This window comes from Elephantulus edwardii, unplaced genomic scaffold, assembly GCF_000299155.1.
Source record: "Elephantulus edwardii isolate Elephantulus edwardi_28Jun2011 unplaced genomic scaffold, EleEdw1.0 scaffold00392, whole genome shotgun sequence".
In the NCBI taxonomy this organism is placed as follows: domain Eukaryota; kingdom Metazoa; phylum Chordata; class Mammalia; order Macroscelidea; family Macroscelididae; genus Elephantulus; species Elephantulus edwardii.
The window spans coordinates 1,365,333-1,376,417 of record NW_006400142.1 but is presented as its reverse complement, the minus strand read 5'-3'; positions in this window follow the sequence as shown (position 1 = coordinate 1,376,417).

Here is an 11,085-nt window from a genome sequence, read left to right as displayed (position 1 = left end):
GTGAGACTGGCTCAGGACAGGGTAGGCTTCAGAGATGTTGAACGTAGGGTCACTATGTGTTGCAGGTGCCTCAACAGCACATAATAACAACACACACACACACACACACACACACACACAGAGAGAGAGAGAGAGACAGAGAGAGTCCTTGAATAGTGCAAATAATTTCTCTGCTAGAATGCTTAGCAAAAGGTTCAAGTTCACTGAAGAGAGAGAGAGAGAGAGACAGAGAGAGTCCTTGAATAGTGCAAATAATTTCTCTGCTAGAATGCTTAGCAAAAGGTTCAAGTTCACTGAGCGTTGCCTCATTGCAAAAACTTGGTTAATTACGTTCAGCAGTTTTTTTTTTACCTGTTGTTTTAGTGCCATTGGCTCAGCTACAACTCAAAGCAACTCTCTGCTCCATCCTCACAATCTTTATTGAGCTTAAATTGGTTGCTTGTAAACATGTGTCATTTCAGCACTTTGAGGATCTCCTTCATTTGAGCCTCTGCTTTGCGAAGCATGGTGTTTAAACCAAACTCACACTGATAACGTGCACAACATATGTGAAACCAAGTCTGACCATCTTTGCTTCTAAGGAGTAGTCTGAGTGAACCTTTTCCCACGAAGATTTGTTCATTCTTTTGACAGAACATGGTATATTCAGTAACACTTTTCCACTAACACCACATTTCACTCATTTCACTAACACCACAATTAAAAAACATCAAATTCTTCAATCGTCCATATTTATTTTTAATTTTTTTATTATTATTAGTATTTTGTATACCACCAAATAGGATCTGACTGGTACAGGAGGAGATTGACCCTCCATCTCCAGCAGAGAATCTGGCGAATTCGAACCACGTACTTCTGGGATAGCAGTGCAGCTTCTTTCCACTAGGCCACCAGAGCTCCCAGACTCATCCATATTTCTCTTGTTTAACTTACATAACAAGCAATTATTTGGGTCGAGAGTACCTTAGTCTCTAATATGACATACTTACTTCTTAGTACTTTATACAGGTTCTTATTAGCAGATTGTCTTTGGCAATATGTCCTTTGATTTCTTGACTACTGCTACCACGGTTATTAATTGTGGAGTAAAATAAAATCTTTAACAAATTCATTTGTCCTGTATTTTTAATCATGTTGCTTAATAGTCAAATTGTTAAGACTTTCCACTTTGTAATATTGAAGTGTTCTAGTGGTGAGAATCAGTGCTGTAACCCCAAAGGCTGTATCCATCGGCTGCTCTGAAGGAGAAAGATGGGCACTCTCCTCCCACACAATCACAACCTCTGAAACGCCACTGGAAGGTAAGTTATGAGCTGGTTCCAACTCAGTGGTATACGACCGCAACAATCCACACTGCACTCAGTAGGTTTTAATCTTCTTCTGTAAGTATGTCAAGACTTCTTCACTTTCAGCAAGCAAGTTTGTACCGTATGAACATGTCAAGTAGTTAATGACTCTTCCTTCCATTCTGATTCCATATTCTTTTTCACAGAGCTGAGTTTCTCTGGTTATTTTCTCAGCTTACAGATTGAATAGGTGTGGTGCAAGGATATAAACAATGCCGTATACCTTTCCTGACTTAAAACCTGTGATACCTATTCATTCAGAAAATTAGACATTTAAAATCTAATGGCACACGATTTTACTCTTGACACACATGGAGATAGCCTAGAATAAATTTATCTCTTTTGTGAAACTGTTTTGTTTTTGTTTGTTTGTTTTTTTAGCTGTTGTCAAGTTCACTTCAACTCACAGAGACCCCGAAAACAACAGGTCAGAACCTTACACTGTCCTGCTCCATCCTCACAGTCTCTGAGTCCATTTCTACAGTCACAGGTCAATTCATCTTGTTCAAGTTATTCCTCAAAATGTCATGAAATAAGTACCAGTTCTCTGTTGTTTTACTCAATTCAAATGGGTTTGCACACAGAGTCAGCTATTTGTGCTTGTTTGGGTGGCATGATTGCATTTCAGTGTAATAGTGCTAACCCTACAGGTTAACAGCTTGAATCTGGTGGAAGAAAAATGAGATCATTTTCCTTATTAAGATTTATAGCTTCAGAAGTCCAAGTGAGTGTTTCTCTGTGTCAGAAAGAACCAGAGTATAATGTTATGTTTTGTTCTATAATAAGATTGTACTGAATTTAAGACAAAATAAATAAGATTTCCAGTGTTTCTGTGCGTTGGACTTGTAATTATTCAATTTGACTCCACCAGCTGCTCTTTGGTAAGACTTTGGGAAGAAGAGAGACAATCTTCTCTCATGTACTTTAAAATTTCTGAAAACCTGCCTAAGGGTCAACTATGGGTAAATTTAGACTTTACATTATATAACAATAGCAACATACAAAATGTATACTGATTACCCAACCGATAACCAAGAGAACAAACCAATCTGCCTGGGAGAAAATGCAACCAGGATGCTTCTTAAAGGCAAGGATGGTGAAACTTCATCTCACATATATTAGGAGTGTTGTTAGGAGGGACCAGTATTTGGAAAAAGATATCAGATTATCAGGTTGGACAAGATCGAGGGTCAGAGAATGAGAAGAAGACTCTCTCCAGGAAAGGAAGGCTTAAGTACATTTGAGATGTTGAGCATGACACAAATAGAAAGGGCAAAGTTCAGATTTGTTGTTCATAGGGTCATTATGAAATGTGATTAACTTGACCATATCTAACAGCAAATGCTTACATACTTATATATACTTAAGTACTACTTAATCAAGTCGAGCACGATTCATGGCAACCCTATGAACAAAAGACCTGAAGCCTTTCTAAAACTATCGTCATTTCTCAAAGTTCAAAGAATTTCCAGAGGCGTGTTGTTAAGGAAGTGGATGCCACTCCTGATTCCAATATATATGTATGTATATACAACACCGTGATGGATGGAGAAGAGATTGAGATTGTAAACAATTTCATGTTGCTTGGCTCCACAATCAACACACTCTTGTCACCAGCAGTCAGGAAATAAAAAAATTAATTTCACTGGGGAAGTTTGTTATCAGGGACTTCTCCAAAGTGCTAAAGAGCAATGACAACAGTCTAGGGATTAAGGTGTGCCTAACCCAGCTGTGGTCTTCACAATTACTTGTTAGGCATCAGAGAGCTGCACAATGACTAATGAGGATAGAAGAATTAATGCCTTTGACTTATGGTGCTGGAGAAGTGTCTTGAACATAAAATAGGTCCTCAAGAGAACAAGTAGGTCAATATTGCAGAGGGTGATCCAAGTTTCTCCTTGGAAATTCAGATTTTGAAGTTATGACTCACATTCTTTGGGCAAATGACCAGGAGAAGCAGGATGTACTTGGAGAAAGACATCATGCCCAGAAGGGTGGAGGGATAGTGCAGGAGAGGATGACCCCAGATGAGATGGTTTGACATGGTAAGTTGGACAAATGGGATTAGGTGTGTTGGAGTCATTGAGACTGGCTCTGAATAGAGCAGGGTTAATAGCTCTTATACATAGAGTCACTATGAATCATGAGTGACATGTATGCATATATGTATGTATGTATGTATGCATGCATGCATGTAGCTGCTGTCCCAATAGCACATGGTCAAATTCACCAGCTGCTGCTTGGGAAAAGGATAGGCATTTTCCTCCTATGCAATTTGTTGTTACTGATTGGCATCAACTCAAATCGACCCTATGAACCAAAGGTCTGAAGTATTTCTAGAACTATCATCGTTTCTTCAGGTTCTTAGAGTTTCAAGAGGCATGTCGTTTAGGAAATGGATGCCACTCCTGCTTTTAGACCCACTAGAGGGTTAGCAGCTTTTATTCAGTTCCAATCTGACAGGAAACAACAAAAACCTACCCATGCAATGTATAAGTATTATCTAACAGATAAATTTGAAAGGAGGAGTGGCATCCACTTCTGTAATAGTGCCTCTGGAAACCCTATGAACCTGGAGAGAGGAATAAAGGCACCCAAGCATCAAGGATTCTCCTTCATAAGGTCACTATGAGTTGCCTGCGACTCGACGGCACTTAACAACAACAACAATCGATAAATTATCACTTAAGTGGTAAAGTGTATGCCAAGACAAATTAATGAATAATAATAAATCAAGATAAAATTAGATGCAAGAGAGATAATGCATAAAGGTACTCATGACAATGGTATTTAAATAAATTATTTTGAAAATTAGTGCATTTAAATTAACAAGAATTTTAAAGAGTCTAAAAATTAAAATTACAAAACTGTATGTATTTAATATATAGTATAATGGGCTTAATTAGTAAAAGGAAAAAAAGGAAAGCTGGTTCATTTGATACAACACCACGATAAGTGATGAAAAGACTGATGTTGTCAAAGTTTTTATTTTGCTTGACCCATAGCTAACATCTATGGAAGCAGCAGTTAAGAAATCAAATTATATACTTTGGTCAAAATATGCTGTAAATTACCTTCTACAAAGTGAGGCTGGCATTTTAAAAGCTAAGGTGCACTTCTCCCAATCCAGGATATATTAAATTACTTCATTATAGTTGTTGCTGTTGTTAAGTGCTATTGATTTGAGACAATTCTTAGCAATCCCATGAACAACAGATATGAGGCCTGTGCTGTCCTGTGCCAACCTCACAATCTCTGACACACTCAAGCCCAGTGCTATAGCCAATATTTCAATTCCATGGTGGAGGGTCTTCCTCTCCTTTGCCGTCTTTGCACCTTTCAAAGAATGATGTCCATTTCCAAAGACTATTCTCTCCTAGCAACATTCCTAAAGTATGTGAGACGAAGCTTTCACCATCCTTGTCTTCAAGAAGCACTCTTTCTGCCCTTTCTCTAAGACATAATTGTTTGTTCTTTTGGGATACTCAATGCCCTTCTTCTTCAACACAACAGTTCAAAGGCATCAAAGTTTCTTCTGTCATCTATATTCACTGTTCAACACCGGCAGCATAGTAAGTGGTTTAAAAGACCATGGCACACCCTAACACTCAAAGTAAAATTATTGTTCATCAGCAATGTGGAGAGGTCTGGACTGCCAACTTTCCTAGTGGATTATGTTCCCTGATAAATTGCTTATTGCTGTGTTGTTAATTGTTGTTAATTTCTGTTGAGTTGTAGGCGACTCATAGCGATCCTATGAATGAACGACCTGAACACTTGCTTATAGACACGTAAAATAAGAAAAGAAACCCAAAACCCATGAAACTTGGACAATGTAGAAGAAATCCTAAAGAACTTATGTATTTAACTACAATGCCATCAAAAAACATTTACCAAAAGGTACAGTAGTGAGTGAGTTTATGAAAGATAATTCATGGGATTGATTGCATGAAACATAATATGAATGAAGAATAGTGTGAAACACAATGGTATACCATCTTTGTGAGCAAATCAATGAAAAATAAAAATGTTAAGGAAAAGAATAAACTTATCTGTCTTGAAAGGAATGTACCCAAAAATTCTCCTTAGATATTAGTATATTAGAACTATGCCTTTCATATTTTCAACATGTTAATTTGAGAATATCACACCTGAAAAAAAGACAACATTCTTAATAATATAGGAGGCCCATAAAAATGAAGAAAAATCTTCATGAAATGCACTAACACAGTGACTGCCACAGTGAGATTATGCACAATAAAGACCAAACCAGGTGGTATGTGATGACAGCGATGGGCTCCTGTGTTTCAGGAAGTGTGAGGATGGCAGCAGATAGTGCAGGGTTCAGATCTTTTGTTCACTGAGTCGCTATGATTCTCAACGGCACCTAAAAACTATTAACAATAGAGTAGTTCATGGATTCTGTTAACAAAAATTCTTACTTATATTGAACAGGAAGAGGTGATTTCTGATAGAATTAAAGAGCAGCTTTTTGTCATTTGTGTTACCAGCAGTTATTAAGAAATTATATTAATGTTGATAATGCAAAACTGACTCAGGAGGGAATAGATATATTGATGGAGTTAAATAAAGATCCCACGAGCAACCACATTGACAGGTTATAGAAGGTTTTTTTCGTGTCATTTATGGAAAAACCAAATAAAGATACTGGAGCTGAAAAAAAGGCTTCTATTTTAAAAAATGTGTTCTTGATACATCACTACTCTCTACAATATAAAATCACTTCACTAGCCTAAAGGAAAATCCACCAAAACAAAACACCAAGCAAAGAAAAAAAAAACAAAAAAAACCCTTGAAAACAACAGAAAAATATATGCATTTTTTAAAATTTGTGCTGCTTAATGACAATTTCTCTTTTATGTTGTCAGTCTCTTTCATATGAATATTTAAATAAGTGTTGTATTATATGATTTCTACTTATACTTTCAAAACTTTCTTCTATCCTAATCTATCTTTTTCAACGCCCAGCATCCTACTACAGGATGTATGACCTGGGCCCCTATCTTGCTTCTTCTGGTTTGGGCTTATTTATGACACTTGCAGGAGACTAGAAGATGGGGAAGAAAGAATAAAGTAATTGTCCCTCACGCTTTCCTCTTAATAATTTTTCTTCATACAGAATGTGTTTTCTAAGGCCAGAAGTCCCAGAGGTTCTTTCAGATTCTAGTAACTTCTTGCTTCCTTTGCTCAGGCCTACAATTGTTCGTCTTGTTGTTGTTGTTGTTGTTGTTCAGTGTTACCAAGTCATGTGCAATTCATAGAGATCTGTGTACAGCCATTCTGAAGCCTATCTTGTCCTGAGACAGTCTCACTGACTCCGACACACCTATCTCCACTGCTCTAGTTATGGTATCAATCCATTTCATCTTGGGTCTTCCACTCCTACGCTTTCCCTCCACCCTTCCAAGCAGGATGTCCATCTCCAAGGATCAGTCTCTCCTGGCCATATGCCCAAAACATGTGAGATGGAGCTTCAAAATCCTATCTTCCAAGGAGAAATTGGATTTCACCCTCTCCAAGACAGACCTATTTGTTTTCTCAGCAGTCCATGGTATGTTCAAGACTCTTCTCCAGCACCACAACTCAAAGGCATCTACTCTTTTGTCATGCTTAGTCATTAGGCCTAGGGTAATAATGACCCTACTGCCAGTGCTCCCAGGCATACTTTACCATTATTGATACCTCACCAATAGACTATGTGATAGGTGATTCAAAACTACTGTTAGCTCCACAGGAAAAATTATGCCCAGTCTCCTATCATTAGGAATGACAGCCTCAGAAACATGAGTCAGAACCAACTTGAAGACCATACATATGAGGTTTTAGATTGGTTATATATTCTATATAGCTGCTATAATCTATCAATTGTTTGTTCTTTGGTGCTCTACATGGTATTATGGTGTTAGAAGTTGTACCACCAATCTTTCAAATATGACAGAGTAGGAATCAGGATTGACTGTCCATTTCAGATATAAAAAGAATTTGAATATAAATGTTGTTTTTTATTGCCTTCATGTTGAGCACAACTCATAGCTATCCTATGAACAAAAGGCCTGAAGCCCCTCTACAACTATCGGCATTTATCAAAGTTCATAAAGATTTTGGAAGCATGTTATTTAGGAAGTGGATGCCACTCCCATTTCCAAACCTGTCAAAGTATGTTATTGTTGTGATGTGCCATTGAGTCACCTGAGATGTGTAGCAACCCGATGTACAGCAACTATGAACCCTTTATTATTCTGAGCCATTCTCACTAATTCCAACGCATCATCCCCATTTCCCCAATTATTGTATCAATCCACCTCATCCAGGGTCTTTCTCTCTTGCACTGTCCATCCACCTTACCACGCATGATGTCCAAGACAGACCTGTTTGTTTTCTTGGCAGTTAATAGTATGTTCAAGACTCTTCTCCAGTACCACAACATGAAGGCATCTATTCTTCTTCTGTCATCTCTAGTCATTGTCCAGCTCTCTGAAGAATAATAAGTATTTGAGAAGACCATGGCCTGAATGCCTGAATTAGACACACCTTTGTATAAAGACAGACATCATTGCTTTTCTGCACTCTGGAGAGGTCCATGACAGCAGATTTTCCCAGTGCAATTCCTCTTTTGATTTCCTGACTGCTGGTGTCAAGAGCATTGATTGTGGATCCTAGCAAGCTGTCATTTCTAACAAATGAAATCTCTTTTCCATCTAGTTGGCCCAGTTTTGAGAATCTTTGTCTTCTTGATATTGAGCTTCAAGCCATAATGAAGATTACACTCCTTGACTATAAATACTAATGCAGTATTATCTGACATGGGCCCAAAAAATTAGTTCTTCAGGTTTAAAGAACACAGAACATAATTGAGGAAGTATTCACTTCCCAAAATAGACTCCACCTTAATTATGTAATTGTAAAGGTTAATGGTCTTTTATGTAATGATGAAGCTTCACTAGCTAATGTCACATGACTCAAAATTAGAAGACATGCTTGAGAATAATAATTACTAACTAGAAAATGGAAAGTACAAAGTATGAACCCAGAAAATCAGAAATGTTATCTTTGATTTTAAATGAAATATAAGAATTGATAGTATTCCACCAATGAGTAATGATTTTATAAATTACTACCTAATGTGGGAGAGACTGGAGAGCATTATGCTCTGTGAACTAACTCAGTCTCATAAAGAAAAATACTGTGTAGGAACATTATTGTAGAACATGTATTAGGATGGGGATTTGGGGACACAATCATAGAATTGCACAATTTGATGAAGGGAGGGGATTGGTAAAGAAAGGCGAAAGGTTCGCTATGAAAAACAATCTATATGAACTTTATGAAATTTGTATGTAAATCAATATAAAATAAATTTATAAAGAGCATAAAAAAACTAACAGAAGAAATCAGGTCAGGAAAATGACAGAGAGAGAAAACAATGTGAAAAAAATTGTTGTCTTACCCATAAGAAAATTAAAATATACTAATATTGACTTTTTGAATCACTTAATCAGATAATTATATGGCCTACTCTGCTGGCTTAAGTTCATGAAGAAGAATGGGGCATCAAGATCACAGGAAGATTCATCAATAACCTATACAACTTTGATTGCTAAAATTTAGAACTTGAAGTTCTTGCTCCAAAAGTTCAAGGACAACAGTCTTCAATATGGACTCCATTTCAACATCAAGAAAACAAAAATTTCAATAGGCCATGAGTTCATGCCATGATAGTTGGAGGAAATATACAAATTGTCATTGACTATTTCTCACTTGAATCCACAATCAACAATATTCATATCAATAATCAGGAAATCACTGGCAAACTTAACAAAAACAAAAAAAATAATAAAAGAGAAAATACATATAACTCAACTAAGAAACTATAGAGGTGACATCACAATAGAACAAGATGAAATTAAATATGTAATATCAGAATACTATGAAAAGCTATATTCTGGTAAATTTGAAAGCCAAGAGGAAATAGACAAATTCCTTGAAACTCATGTCTTACCCAGATTGACAAGAACAGATATCCAACACTTGAACAGATCCATTACAAATAAAGAAATTGAACAGGTCATAAAAAGACTTTCCCATAGGAAAATTCCTGGTCCAATGGTTTTAAAACTGAATTCTACCAAACATTCAGAGAGGATCTAGCTTTAATTCTACTTAAAATATTTTAAAAAATTGAAAAGGAAAGAACACTCCCGGAGTTGTTCTACGAAGTGAGCACAACCCTAATATCAAAACCAGACAAAGATGTTACCAAGAAAGAAAATTAAGACCAATACCTCTCACGAAGATAGAAGCAAAATCCTTAACAAAATCGTAGCAACTAGAATCCAAAACTACATCAAAAAAATAATTCATGACCAAGTGGAATGTATAACAGGTATGCAAGGATGGTTCAACCTAAGAAAACAATAAACATAATTGTTGTTGTTGTTGTTATGTGCCGTCGAGTCTTTTGTGACTCATAGCAACTCTATGTACAACAGCCCTAAACCCTGCTCTATCCTGTGCCAATGGCACTGCCTTTGACACACCCATCCCAATTACCCCAGTCACTGAATCAATCCATCTCATAGAGGGTCTTCCCCTTCTGTGCTGTCCCTCTACTCTACCCAGCATGATGTCCCTCTTCAAAGACCTGTCTCTCCTTGCAACATGTGCAAAATAACAAGAACCATACGATCTTAGCAATTGATGCACAAAAGGCAATTGACAAAATTCAAAAACCTTTCCTGATAAACACACTCTCAGTACAATTGGAATATGAGCGAATTTTCTCAATATAGTTAAAAGTATATATGAAAACCCAAGAACAAACATCATTCTCAATGAAGAAAAGACTATAAGCATTTTCCTTGAATACAGGTATCAGACAAGGATGCCAATTCTCACCACTTTTATTTAACATTACATTGGAAGTACTTGCTAGGGCAATATGACAAGAAGGAAATAACAATTATGCAGCTTGGAAAAGAAAGGATTAAACTATTGTTATATGCAGATGATATAGACAGAAAACCCCAAGAACTCAACAAAAAAAGCTGGTAGAGCTAATAGGCCAATTTATTAGAATGGCAGGATATAAGATCAATATCCAAAAATCAGTGGGATTCCTCTACAATAACAAGTAGAACTCATAGAAGGAAACCAAGAAAGTAATATAATTTACAATAGTCAACCACAAATTTAAATCCTTGTAGTGAACCTAACTAGAGATACAAAAGACCAATACAAAGAACACCACAGAACATTTCTGCAAGGCACAGTAAAATACTTAAAGAAAAGGGGAGGGGGGCAGGAAATGTGCTTTGTTCCTTGATAGGAAGACTCAATACTGTGAAAATGAAAACCCTACAAAGAACAATCTACATGTTTAATGCAATTCCACTACAGATACCAAATTCATTTTTCAAAGAGATTGAAAGAGAAATTGTTAAGTTGATTTGTAGAGGCAAGAGACCCCGAATAAGCAGAACACTTCTGAAAACCCAAAATGAAGCAGAAGACACAGCATTCTCTGACCTCAAAACCTACTACGCAGCATTAATAAATACAACTGAATGTTATTGGTACAATGACGGACACATAAACCAATGGAATAGACTGAGAACTCAGAAACTGGCCCAACAAACTATGGTCAACTGATATTTGACAGGGAAATAAAACCTACCAAATGGAGAAATGACAACTTCTTCACATAATGGTGCTGGCAAAA